This window comes from Blennius ocellaris, assembly GCF_963422515.1.
Source record: "Blennius ocellaris genome assembly, chromosome: 12".
NCBI lineage: Eukaryota > Metazoa > Chordata > Actinopteri > Blenniiformes > Blenniidae > Blennius > Blennius ocellaris.
In genome coordinates, this window is record NC_137661.1 from 15,214,885 (window position 1) to 15,228,574 (window position 13,690).

Genomic DNA, 13,690 nt, shown 5'->3' on the forward strand with positions numbered 1-13,690 from the left:
GCCTTTGATTTATGCTATTTATTGGCCATTTGTATCCATAAGAGATTGCTCTTTATTATTATTGTCTTTTTTATTATCGTCATATCCTATCTGTGACTTTCTTCAGGCATATATTGTCAGTTTTATTCCTCTTTTCGTGCCATTTCATGTGATGTGTGTTGGGGGTGTCTTATATTGCTTGACCCTGAGGAAAGCTTCCCCCAGGATTACTGCCAAGCTTAAAAAAACGTACATGCAATGTTTTCCCAAACCCTTTGAAACATATTCTTACATTCACACATTGCTCAAAGGGCGACCTAAAAGTGAAAGGGATTGCTTGTAGAAACAAACTCGGGCAGAACGCATCTCATCCAACTCCACACTACAGATATATACCAATATATAAAATGAACACAGTACAAAACCTCAAATGCAAAAATATAAAACATAGGAAATTAATCATCAAAATAAGTATATAGGTAGTAAGTCCATAGCTAACAGGATAAACTTCTGCTACTAAGATTCAGGTCAGGCATAATGGTGGTACTTGGAGCGCTTGATCTTAGAATGGTTGACAGTTTTAAAATATGTGAGAATTTTCGAAGGGATTCACTTACAAACTGAAATGATATTGATACAGTGAACTGAATATAGAATAAAGGTAATAGAATCAGCCTGTTGCCTTTTCAAATTTCACAATTATTGCACAAAATGCTACTTTTGGCATGTCCAGGTGGGCATAAGCAGAAATCCACACAGGCAAACTAAGGCAATCACAGACTGAACCATAGACTATTTATTTCCTTGCTTTTTGAGGACTTTTATATGATTATGTTTAAACTTCATCCAATTGTAAAATGTGTACCTCATTTTTAAAGAATATAGATTTTCTTCCACATAAATTTGACCCAGACAAGCCACAACAAAGCCACACATGTGAAGAAGTCCTTTGCTGCGTTTATGTGTGAATTTCCCAAAGTTGTGTTTGCACCAGCACACACCTAGTATGCTGCACATTGTGTGTGTTTGCTTCTTCCGAGTTAGCATAAAAGCTGATAGTATGCATATAAGTACGCGCCTGTCCATACACTCTGCTGCACTCAGCTGTACTTAACTACTCTCATTTGTGCTCATCAGAGACCATTAAATGGCCCCGGGTTGGTCAAAGGAGGTGCCAATCAGAGGAGAATATCATGCGTCTGCAATTTTACACTGGTATCGAGGATGAGATTTATGTGGCGATGCACTCAAATGTATTTCAAATACCTTTTGCGGTCCACTGGGCTTTCAGCGGTGCAGCCACGTCGTTTTCATGTAAGGTAGCATTAGCATCATTACCTCCGATGTGCGGAACAACACACTCAGGATCTTCCGGTAGATGACAGGCAACTTTTGTTTCTCCCTTTCTTGAACACTTGCGCTCACAAAAAAAAAAAAAGAGAATAAAATAAAATAAATATATATATATTTTACACTTAAATTATAATATTTTATTGGTATTACTCGGCAACATGGTTTCCATTCCAACAACCTTCACAATTGTGGTAAATCTACAAAGCAAAACTAATGACTGACACCAATTATCCACTTTTATCACAGGGCGCCGTGGAGGTTTGGTGCGGCGTTTAGTGCATCCGAGTATCAGTTGCATTGAACGAAATGCAGAGTGATAATCCTGTCTGACATTCGGGTTCGTTGCGTAGAGTCGCGTCTAATCACTGAGTGAACACATTTGCTCAGTTGCGGTGGTCAGACATGGCAGGAAGTAGTACAAACAGCCTCAGTGTTTTGTAAGTTAATTGTTGATGTACCCGATATGAGCTATGCATAGGAGACCCAGTCACTACCTCATCTTCTCAAAATGTCACCAAATGCTAGCAGCTGCAAACTGTTTTGGAAATCCGATGTAATGAAAGCATTTGATTATCAACTAGTGTACATGGTGCTGCGGTGCGATTTGCAAAGGTCTGGCAGGAATAATTAGAATGCGGATACAATAACAAGTCAATTTGAACACAAAATGTAGCAATGTTGCTGCTTGGACCATATTGAAGGATTTGATGTGTCATAAAAAAAGGTTTAAATTTGTTGTTGTTGTTTGTAAATTCCAGCTCAAGGCTATTTTGTGTTCTAAATGTACTTTGGAGCATCACTATTCATTGGCTCAGGGCCCGCCTCCAGCATCGGGATACAAGTGTGTCGTAAGAGAAGGTTGCTGCAACCACATTTCCGCATTGCACAAGTGGTGCTCGCGCACATGACTCCAGTGATTCATTCTGTGATTCATTTCCAAGCAATTCCTGACACCGTAAACACAGTTTCAGAGCAGACGTCTCATTTTTCATCTGAGGCAAGGCTGTACAGTTTGTTAAAACGGGGAGGATTTGTAATGCTTTACAAGTTCATGTTTTTCAAGCTGCCTGTGTTTATTTTGCTGATTTATTTAGCAAACCTCTCTCAGAGATGAGTGTCGTTGACGTGCCAGCGTTTGTTTGATAACACAAATTCAGGTACAGACTATACTTATACAGTGACGGGTAAGCTATATAACAGGAGCAGAATTTAAAGGAATATGTTTTGGTGTGAATCCAGGCAGAGATCTTGTAGGTCTGCTGCTCACAAAAAAGTAAACAGTATCAAAATTCTCTCCTTGGGCTCATTTGCTGTTATTGATATTTTCTTGTCTATGGTAATTTGAAACAGTTCTTCGTAAATGTGTCTGGATATTATGCGTTTTTTGGGGAGACCAAAATAGGTATTAGGATTCTTTTCAGGAACTCAAGTGCTCATTACAAAATATGTATTGTTGAGAACTGATTTCAAGTGGCACTGGATACACATTTTCAAGATAATGCTTTATTATCATGCATGGAAATCTAACATTTTTGTTTTTCATAGGAAAAGCTATTTTTTTGAATCTCTAATCAGTTCACAAACAACAGTTAAATAGCACTTGCAGAGGCAATGATCTGTACTTGAATCTGAAGCACTGGCAGCCAACAAATGGAATTTGACAAAAAAAAAAAATGCTTGACAATCAACTAATGATACAAGACCTTGTAGATTTATAAAGAACATTGGACAATATTTACCCAACAGTAGCTTCCTTGAGGCATTATGTTACCCCTGCTGCAGCGGATGTTTTACATGCTCGTCATTAACTTTGCCTGCCAGTTGTATGTCGTTGGGAAGGCAGCGTGCAGTGTGTTAATCAGAACTTTATCTGATTAATCAAACTCAATCACATAATATTGTTTGCCCAAGCTGCCGAGCAGTTCATAACATTTGAGGCGATGAAAGCAAAAAAGCAAACTGCAAAAATTCAAAAGCAGTTTGTAAAGCAAAGGAAAGTAAACGGCATTCTTAGGAGGATTTGCTGTTGCTTTCTTCACTAAAAATGGCTTCCATAACTTTCACACTTTGGCATGGTGTTTTAACGGTGAGTACCTCGTAAGAAACACCGGGTTTATTTTTTTGGGGGGTCAGGTTGAAGTGTCATATTTGTAAGTAGGTCACACATTGAAATACAATATATGTTCTTACTTTTTTTTTTTTTTAATATGGCATGATGTTCGTAAATAAAATGTGCTTGACGACAGCAAGAGTTTAATTTGATAAAAAGTAGTACCGTTTAGTGGTTGGGGAAGCGGTTTCTCACACTGAGCAAACGCATCTCAGAAATCACACGTGGGACTGCTGTGAGATGTCAAAGGAAAATAATAAGACACCTTCTACAATCTTGAGCAGACCTGTAAAGGTGCCCATTGCTTTTGTTCTGACACTTCTTTTGATCCCCATAGTGGATGTTTCTGCCAGTGTTTTTACTTCTCTGCAATAAAAAAAAAGAAAAAAAGAAAAGGCAAATCAGAAATTGGAGGAGGGGTTCATTAGAAGCAATATTTTAGTCTCCCGAGCTAATACGGCTGGGAATCAATGGTTTTGAGGATGTTTCCTGTGCTCAAGTTCTTCTGTTGTCTGCCACGCTGTCCTTGTCACCGTAACCATGCGACAATACCAGAAGACAACGTTGTCCTTCTGCATCATGGTGTTGTGGGAAATCGTGTGACATAAACTTCATCTCAAACCAGCCCTGTGTTCCTATTTCCTGAGGAATTCTGTCTCAATTAAATACCAAATTATGTGTCATAATCTTCCATGTCTGATGGTATGAAAAGGGATTAGGTTGTCAGAGCATGGATTTGCTTTAATGGTATATTCTTCAAAAAAGAAACTGAATTTATATTTCTGCTGACTTTGTCTTCTATATATTTAGTCGGTTATATCCTAATGTCTCCTAATTGCGCATTGATTGTGTGCAGTGCCTGGCAAACAGTTTGCTGAAAGATGCCTTGATCTCCTGCCAAGCCTTTTTGAAATGGTATTTTGCACAGCTTTTTTGTTTACATTTTTTCCTTGCATTTTATGTTTTACTGATAGTAACAACATTTCCAGTCTGATTTCCTAGATTGAACTGCTGCTCAATGACGGGAGATTTCCTCTCGATTGCGCCAAAATGTTGTATGTGTATGTTTGTACTATGCATGATGTAACTCCAGCTTGTCATCTTTTAGACTCTTAGACATACGTTTTCTTTCCTCGACAGACGCCCGTAGTGTGACATGCTAACTTAAACTGTGTCGCTGTTGTTCTTTTAGCATTTGAAGGATTTTTAAAAAATGTTTTAATGACCTGTACATGCAACTCTGATTTGTTGTTGCATGTATTTTTTTTTTCCAAGGAAGTGACTTTGTTCTTATTTATGCTTTCCAAGCCCTGCAGCAACTTCAAAGCAACATGAGCTGGTCAACTGCGTGAATGCAGAAAATAAAGCATCTTTAAGCAGATTAAAATACAAGATGGGTTCTGGACAGGATGAATGGAAATTAAGAAGCATTGAAATTCAAGCTGAATGCAGCCAACTTCAGGTCCAACATTCAATCACTGCTATATAGGATTAACTGAAGTTATACCTAATTTAAAACAAGAATTCCAAATGAATTATTTGTTAGAAAAGTAAGAAATAGATGCTGCAAGGAATTTGTGTCTATATTTATTTATGCCTTGTATTTTCACTGACCAAGGTTTTCTGTTCCTCTTTGGGTTTTTTTTCTTCCCTCAGTGACCTATTGGTTATTGGCAAGTGATTTCTTGCCTCCTTGTTTCCCTTTTTTCTTGCATCGACTCCCTGTGTTCCTGAACTCATTACAGAGCAATCAGCCCCAGGCGTTGAAGTGTGCACCCAGAGGGAGCAATAACTGTAAATAAACACTACTGCAGGCTCTCCGATAACATGTTACCAAGATGATAACAGCCCCTTCTTAGCAGGCCTGTTGACCTTCTCCTTGCCTTAGGCTTGCGAATGACTCCTCTGCTCCCTCCACTTTTATCTCAAAACTCTCCTCCATCACTGGAGCAGCTGCCGAGGAGGAGAGGAAAGGAAGTAGGGAGTTATAACAACAAAAGAAAGAACAGAATAGAGTAGAAGGAGGGGAGCTGGAGAAGAAGAAAAAAAAAGACACCAAACAAGATGGAACAACAAAGAGCTGACCTGGTCACTTTTCAATCTGCCTTTGTGCCACATGCTCTGTCTTCAGACTTTGTAGGGCTAAGCATAATAAACTTGTTTAAAAGATAGGATGGAAAATTGAAACTGACTTGAATTTACTCAGTGGCCGCCAACACAAAGTCCACACCAAAAGAACAATTATGAAGTGACAGAGAAGATGAGAACCCAGTAATGCCAGCGCATGAAATGTTGATAAAAGCACCATTCAACTAGCTAACTTTGCCATTTAATATTTGAGGAACAGATGAAAGTGAAGATTGTAATTCCTCATGGTTCACTTCCCGGTAATAATACTGAGTGTCTGACAGTGCATGTCCAGAGCTGTGGGCCTAAAGCACTGTCTGGATGAGATGGATAATACAATTAAGCCAGTCCCAGTTTGAATGCATCACTATGACCCATTACTACACCAACCGCTTCAGATGGAGCATACTAGCCTAGCTCCAGGGCTTTTAGAAAGGGGGGAAAAAACATTATAAAAAAAAAAAAAAAAAAAAAAAAAAGAAGCTTGCTAGAAAATGTGTTCTCTTTAAAATGTACAGGCAGTCCTGTACATCATCAGATATGTGTGGGCTGTCTGCATATCTCACCGCTGTCCTCGGGCCCAGCTTTCTTCATCTATATTGAAACGAGGCGCTCACTGGAGCATTGAGGGACTCATAACAATATGATTTTTCCCTTATTGTCCCTTTTTATTGTCTGTGCTTATCCCGGTTTTGTTGTATATTAAGATTATTTTCACTAAAGTCCCCAAGTAACACATATGTGTGGCTGTAGCAGAAAAAGGCTTCTTCTTATATTACAGAAATTAAAATACATTTTACTCAGTTCAGGGTTTGGTTATATAGTGCTGACAGTGCTTTCCATAGGGATTAAGCACCCCTATGCTGCTTCATCAGGAAGTTGCATTCATTTTTTTTTTTTTTTGTATGAATCAACTTGTCAAAAATTTGCAAAATGCTGGCAGGCACAACCATTCTCATGGACCAAAATGTATAAGCAAATGCCCTCATAATATGGCATTGCATTGGGCTGTTTCCAGTTGTGGTTTTGGTTGAAAAGTGTCTTTCCTATGTTGGGGATATTCCAATTTCAGGCAGCCAGCCCAGCCCAGCCAGCCAGCCCAGCCAGCCAGCCAGCCAGCCCAGCCAGCCAGCCAGCTTCTTTCCTGCTGAGTCTGAATGGGTCACAATGACCAGAGAGGCCAGAGAGCTAGAAGGCCCCAGACATCTCTGTCCTCTGCAACTTGCCCCAAAGCACTCTGAGACCAAACTGGATAAATAATAGTAGAAACTTACACCATTTGCCATAGCCGGGTCATATGCGTTCTCATATTTATAATCTTTATGTTGCTTTGTTCTAAACAGCTGCTAGCTGTAGTTTCTTATATACTGTAAAGACACAGTAATACTAATCCACTACTGATAAGGATGGCAGGTAAAGATATATTCATAAGTTTGTAATCGTTATTTAGCTCAAAATATTGAAAACTATCCTTTACACTTCATTGGGTGGACTGCGGTTTGCTATATTTGTTATGTGGTTAGATTTTAGAAACTTAGGGGTGGACCTCTTTAATCTTGCCTGCAGATGAAGTGATAGGCATCAGGGGGAGAAGGCATGCTTTGAGAAGTCATGAAGCAGGAGATTGATGTTGCCTCGGTGACAACTTGCCTTTAGCGCGAGAGAGAGAGAGAGAGAGAGAGAGAGAGAGAGAGAGAGAGGAGAGAGAGAGAGAGAGAGAGGAGAGAGAGAGAGAGAGAGAGAAGAGAGAGAGAGAGAGAGAGAGAGAGAGAGAGAGAGAGAGAGAGAGAGAGAGAGAGAGAGAGAGAGAGAGAGAGAGAGAGAGAGAGAGAGAGAGAGAGGAGAGAGAGAGAGAGAGAGAGAGCGAGCGAGCGCGAGCGCCAGACGTTTAGCTGCAGGTCTAAACTGAGTCCCCCTCACTATGGCTGGCGCTGCTGCTGGCTGGAATCAATTCTATCTTTATCAGTCCCCCTCTTCTGTGTCCAGGAATCCTCCTCACACCGCAGAGCAGCCTGGGGGGAAAACTGATGTGTTTTCCAATAATGAAATGGAACACGACAAAAAATAAGTTTAAAAAGGTGCCTGGCTGGTCTCCCTCAGCAGTCACAGACCTCTTTTGATGTGGCGTCTTGTTCTAAATGCAATAGTGGGCCTTGTCTATGCCAGCCAAAAGAAAATTGATTGTATTATCTGACATGGGTGTGTGTATATATGCACAGATTGTGAGAGTTGTCTTTAATTGGATAGGTTCAAAATTTGGTGTGTGCCTGTGTGAATGCACAGATATCTGTTCAATCAGACTACTCGAGACAACTGGTAACTGTGTTAAACATGATCAATGTATAAAACACAACAATTTTGTAATTTTTATTTCTGTTTACTATTGTCTGTATTATGACACATTAAGCTGATTTAACGTGGTCACTGAAAACTAACTTTTGCACCTTTTGCTAAGTGCAAAGCATTTTAAACCCGCAGTCTATTTCATTTTTGAAACAACTGCACATTACTATTCTAACGTGTGGTTGTGTGAGCGAGTTCCGCTTAAGGCCTGAGGCAGGCCGGCAGACCTGCTGCTATACGATGATCCATCTGCATGGCAGGAACTATCCATCCAGTGGAGAGCGACAGGCTGCAGGCCTGCCCATTGTGTGGGCTGAGCACTGTGACTGCTCCCTCTTGTACCTCCGTAATGGGATTACATTAGCCAGGTTCTTCTGCTCCCTCGCCAGCCTTCTCTCTCTCCCTCTCCCCCTCTCTCTCTCTCTCTCTCTCTCACTCACTCGCTCACTCACTCACTCACTCACTCGCTCACTCGCTCACTCGCTCACTCACTCACTCACTCACTCGCTCACTGTCCCCTCGGCCAACTCATGTTTGCAGCCCGTTTACTTCCCAATGGCGCAGTGCAATGATGCAGGTTTCATACCCATTTTACTGACACTTTCCTTTCAGAAGCAACATATAGTGTTGGACAATTCTGACCTCTATTGGAAAATCTTTCACATTTTGTTTGTTTTCATGGCTTTGTGAGTGTGTGAGGCCCAGAGGAGAATAGTATTAGAGAAAGTCAGACAAATATCCAAAAAGGCAGAGAGGTTTGTTCAGGGTTCTCCTCAAGGAGAGGCTGTTGCATGAAGATTTTTTGTTCGGTACGAGCAAACATGTTTTGTTTGGCTGCACAAAGGGTGAGGCTAAAATCCTCATTGAACACAGATTTGTTAGTATCTGAATGCTGCAGTAGTTTTCCCTCAAGTCCAAAGATTGATATTCCACATAACCTGCAAAGACATCACTGAAGAGGAATATGGAGAGAGATGATACTCAAGAGGAATTATGCAAGAGATCTCAAGGACTAGATATGGTCTGTTTTCTGCATTCTCGTCTTCGCTCAGTGCGTAGTTCATTAGCCGATCTTACACTAATACAATCTGTCTGCTCCATGAAGAACATAAATAATACTTGACAAATCTTGTGAGCTGTGAATCTCTGTTCAATATAGTGCAGCCAAAGCATCACTCATTCCACCTTTATCTAATTTATCTTCAGTACTTTTTCCAGAAATATCAACTGGCTTTCATTAATAAACACTGAATGATGTGGGATTGATTAAAGGAGTCAGGCTACCGGGCTACCATTGCCTGTGAATCTGGAGTTACCCACCATAAAATTAAAACGGGAATCAATGGGGTGTCATATCCACACTGCTCTCTGCGCTGAACATGTAATTCTAACCTTGAGGCTGCACCTATCTCTCACCTTAGGCCTTCGAGCATTAGGTTCAATAACCCAGCCGTCCATGTCGACTCTCTGTTGCCACCCCATGCCATAGTATTCACAAGCAGCAACAAACAAATATTTTTTGGGATCTCTGCTTGGTCTATACCGTTAAAGTTTTTCCAAATCGGCAAGTGATTTTAACTTTAGTTCTTTTTTCAACAGTCAAAATGACCTGGAATATCATTAGAGAAACATATTACACATAACAGAATACTGTTATTATCGAATTTGTATTGATATTTTTTTTTAAAGGCTTGTTATGAATCTTATTATTTTTTGATGAAGTTAGAACCAAGTTTCCTTCCATGATGTTTTGTGTGATTTGATTAGTTTAATTTTTATTCAAGAGAATATACATATTTCTTTGAATAAGAAACAAACAACTATATATACTTTCAGTCTTTAAGCTATAAGATTACTCCCCAAAAACTAGATTAAATGTTTGCATTCCTTCCTATGGACTTTTTTAGTCTTTATTCAGACTTTCATTGAAAGTAACCTGAAGCTTGAAGCTGTGGCAGCACAACAAGCCACTTATGATCTTTTCTGTTGCGAAAAAAAAAAAAAAAAAACTCAGGTTTTTGTCATACTGCTGTCATCCACTAACCACCTACGAAAAATTAGTGAAATGACTTTGGGATTCTCAAGTGCCACAAGGGGAGCGTTCTGAACCGCCACTATCTTAGCTGTGACGTCACGTCAAGAACACTTGCCCGGCATCAAAACAGTCATGGATGCACAGCAAATCGAAGAAAGAGATATTTTCAGACATTTCATACTGTTCAGCTGAAGTTGTAGAATGTTTAAAAAAAAAAAAAAAGAATACCATGTCAAGGACATGTGAATGTGTCCAGCTGACAGCGAGAAACTACAGAATATAGAGTGGTTGGTCAGATATTTTATGATAGTAGATGTTCCTCTCACCCATATCCCAAACTCCACAGTGAACACTCTCACCTCACAGCAAGAAGGTTCTGGTTCAAACACCAGCCGCCGTCCTTTCTGTGTGGAGTTTGTATGTTCTCTCTGTGTGTCTGTGGGTTTCCTTTGGGTACTACGCTTCCCACAGTCTTCCCACAGTCCAAAAAAAAAACATGCCGCAGGGGTCTCGAAGCAAGACCCTCGGCCCCCATCATCAGGAGAGGATTCGCTTTTCAACAGCACATAATTGTAAAAAGGGTAAATTTGTCAACATTCTAATGTGCGTCTAAAGAGGCACATTTACCTTTCACTGTGACTTTTTACGGGGGAAAAATTATATAATTAACATGAAATAGGGTTTCATGAGCACTTTAACTATGATATCAAAATCAGTTTAAAAAAATCATCATCTAATATCATCTAAAGTACTGAGTACATTTAAAAAAAAAAATTGTTACATTATGCTTGTTTCTTGGTATCTGGTCTGACACAGCTTTCACTTGTCAGCCGTAAGAAAGAAATACATCATGTTCAGGTTATAATTGCAGCCAAAATGCTTTGACTGCTTGGATGATAGTTTAAAAGCATCTGCTGGATGAATTTTTAAAACGTGTTTCCCAAATAAAGATTTAAAAGTGTCCTCTGTCAGTGGTTAGCATTATTGCTATCTCATTTATCGTTAAGATCACTTCGATGCTGATTACAGAGATGACCTTTTGGAGGCCTTATCAACGTATTCCAATAGGCTCTGTTAAGCTTCTACGAATAGCTCTGATGTGAATTTGAGAGATGATCGATTCAATGTCACATCTGTCTGGAACAGGTGCTTCCCAATAGTCTGTCTTCTTTCTTTGTCAGTCCTTGCTAGCTACAGCTGGGCCTGGTTCAACCCTCTGCCTCTGGGCTTTATCCAGTTTCAATGGCTTGGGATTGCATTGCCAAACAGTCCAACAGCCAATTTATGCATGCCTGCTTCTACTTCTTAGCGAGCCGATTCAAATCAATCAGTTTAATTGTCTTTTTCTTTGAAATTATATGTTGTTAATTTCCTTCCTATGTATTTGTATTTGTATATATATATATATACATATATATATATATATCTTTTTTTTTTTTTTGGCAGCACCACTTGTGCGTGCCGACTGCGCATGTGCCAGAGCCGACTTGGCGCTTGTGTGAGGAGATCCTCCTTCTCCCCGTGTGAATAATCACAATTTAAAAGCGAATGAAGAGCCAGACGGCTCAAAACTCCTGAAGTGAAACATAAACTACTTTATGAAAGATGGAGAACGCTGGGCAGCAGAAGCTGTTGATGGTTTTGGGATAGTTACGTTATGTTGTTGAACAGAAGGAAGGAAGTGAACCCAGAGTGCAGTATGGATGCAATCGTGCAGCACCCGCGGCCCGTCCACAGTCTGCGGACACGCAATGCGGAAATCACGGGGGCTGACGGAGGGGAGCTTCACACAGAGCAGCACTGTGCTGCGGGGAAGTGGCAATTATTCAGATCTCAAAACTAATCACCTGACACCACCACAACGTCTGAGTATTCGAATCATCCGGTCCAGCCCAAGTATTTTGGCTGTCTTCGTGTCCGCTCAGCTTGGAATTTGCCAGGAAAACTTGTCTGTTGTCCAGGTCAGGCAGGTTTTCCGCTCATTAAAGTGTGTTAACAGTTAAATCTGTGTCTGTGCCCAGTCACGTGTCCGCTCTTACGTAGTGCATACATGTTGATGGCTTGGACCTTGTTCTTACCATTCAATAGCTCACCTTTTCTAAGGGTAGTAATCATTGACTTTACTAATCTGCCAGAGAAATGTATTTTAACTACAGTATATGTACCTGCATAGACAACTATTAAAGATTTGAGATTGCAGTTTGCACAAATTCTTCAAAATTAACTGCATTGCAGAGGTATTATTTTGTCCATTCCATAGATTTAAACGGGTTAAGCAACATATGTAATTTTGTAAAGCTGCTTTATGGGATCACATCAGATGCAAATATACACATAAAGTGAGTTTTGATTACATATTACCCATTAATGGCACTTTATCAATCACACAACTCACTGCCTCTGTCTGTCCCAATGACCACACCGGAACCTTTCTCATTATCTGTATGATGCTATTGTCTTAAGTTGTTTACTTATCTTGAATTCAGCATCAGCAGACTGTGGCGAATAAGTTGTGGAACATATACAAGTAACAATATGTACAACAGTTCTCAACTGTGTTTCAGCTCTACACAGTCAAATCTAATCGGGGCTTCTTTTTTTCCCTCAACCACCGGCGTGATTGAATAAGATGTCACTTAGCATTAGTGGAAAATGTTTGTGTGCAGGCTTCAAATATAAAAACGATCACTCACTGGTTTATTGTTACACAGTAACTCCTTGCTATTTCTTTCTTACTGCCTGTGCATTGCCTTTCAATGTCTTGTGGTGACAAAAATAAAAGCATAAATAAGACAGAAGTTAAACCACTGATGGTGTTCATATTTTAGTGCACCTGGTAGTTTTCTGTAGTCCTATATAAAGTATGATCGCACCTCTGTGGATAGTTTCAGCTTAGCATAGCAAACGTGTGTATGCATGTGTGCGTTCGTGTGGTGCGAGTAGTGTGTGCGGGTGGTGGGCTGACTTGTGGATTAGCTGTCTGATGACAGAAGGAGAGGGATCTACTTTGACAGTGTGGTAGTTAGCCCATCTGTCTATAATCAGCTGCGTGTGTGTGTGTGTGTGTGTGTGTGTGTGTGTGTGTGTGTGTGTGTGTGTGTGTGTGTGTGTGTGTGTGTGTGTGTGTGTGTGTGTGTGTGTGTGTGTGTGTGTGTCTCACTACCTGTCTCCAGGTGCTCAACAGTATCCCAATGCCCTGTTGTGGAGTTGTGAGAGGTTGAGCCTTACGGTTTACCCAGATTTCCCCAAAAAACTTGCCTCTTGAACAGCTGCTGGTCTTGTAGTGACTTACAGTGACCTACTAAAAGGCTCAGTTTCATAACAATTCTGTCATTAATTTAACCACAGGAGTTATATTGTCCACATCCATATGAGTCACATGATACAGACAAGTCCTGAATTTAGAATTCTTGTCACATAGTCAGTTAACACTGAACCGTCTTTTAGGCAGCTATACGAATTGGACGTTGAGAAATAGTTCCCATTGGATTAATTATACTTGTTCTGATCATCAGTGTTTTCCCCCCTCAATAGTGTTATTGTGTTGCCAGATATGGACAACAAGAACATGTCCCTCGAATAGCCTTTTCATTCATCATGCTGCTCTTTACAAATACTTGAGCTTAAGAGCTTCACAAGTGCAGAAAAAATAAGGATAACATTATGACAGTGATGCAATAATATTGGTCAGTCTTGGACCTCATCGGCAAACAGTTTTAAAATAATTTAGCCTTTTAATGCAG

General features: G+C 40.1%; 1 protein-coding gene across 1 annotated transcript in view; it reads left to right on the top strand.

The window, feature by feature from the left end:
• Positions 1 to 13,690, top strand: part of agbl4 (AGBL carboxypeptidase 4) — a gene marked incomplete at both ends in the record, with an annotated part of 281,697 nt that overhangs the window by 10,179 nt on the left and 257,828 nt on the right. The window lies entirely within an intron of this gene.